Source organism: Colobus angolensis, unplaced genomic scaffold (genome assembly GCF_000951035.1).
Source record: "Colobus angolensis palliatus isolate OR3802 unplaced genomic scaffold, Cang.pa_1.0 Scaffold34, whole genome shotgun sequence".
In the NCBI taxonomy this organism is placed as follows: domain Eukaryota; kingdom Metazoa; phylum Chordata; class Mammalia; order Primates; family Cercopithecidae; genus Colobus; species Colobus angolensis.
The window spans coordinates 723,015-723,595 of record NW_012116710.1 but is presented as its reverse complement, the minus strand read 5'-3'; the positions used below and the strand labels follow the sequence as shown (position 1 = coordinate 723,595).

The 581-nt window shown below is 49.1% G+C and overlaps 2 protein-coding genes across 5 annotated transcripts in view; one reads left to right on the top strand and one right to left on the bottom strand.

Annotated features, from left to right (window-relative positions):
* OGG1 (8-oxoguanine DNA glycosylase) overlaps nucleotides 1–581 on the bottom strand; it is a 22,250-nt gene that overhangs the window by 1,849 nt on the left and 19,820 nt on the right. The window lies entirely within an intron of this gene.
* CAMK1 (calcium/calmodulin-dependent protein kinase I) overlaps nucleotides 1–581 on the top strand; it is a 15,049-nt gene that overhangs the window by 2,969 nt on the left and 11,499 nt on the right. The gene's annotated exons all lie outside the window — the stretch shown is intronic.

Genomic DNA, 581 nt, shown 5'->3' with positions numbered 1-581 from the left:
TCCTGTCCTCACTGGAAAACTTACAGAGAATCACTGCTAATCTCTCCCCTGAGTTTCCAACCACCCTGGGCAGATAACTTTTTTTTTTTTTTTTTTGAGATGGAGTCTTACTCTGTTGCCCCGGCTGGAATGCAGTGACAAAATCTTGGCTCACTGCAATCTCTGCCTCTTGGATTCAAGCTATTCTCTTGCCTCAGCCTACCTAGTAGCTGGGATTACAGGCACCTGCCACCACACCTGGCCGATTTTGTATTTTTAGTAGAGAAAGGGTTTCGCTATGTTGGCCAGGCTGGTCTCGAACTCCTGATCTCAGGTGATCCACCCGCCTCGGCCTCCCAAAGTGCTAGGCATGAGCCACCGCACCCAACTCCTGGGCAGAGCATTTCTACTGAGACCCAGAGAAGACAGGGGATTTGTATACAGTCACATGGAAAGTCTGTAGCAGAGCTAAACCTTCCTCATCATCGAGATCAATTATCGTCTGACCAACATGGAGAAACCCTGTCTCTACTAAAAATACAAAATCAGCTGGGCGTGGTGGCACATGCCTGTAATCCCAGCTACTTGGGAGGCTGAGGCAG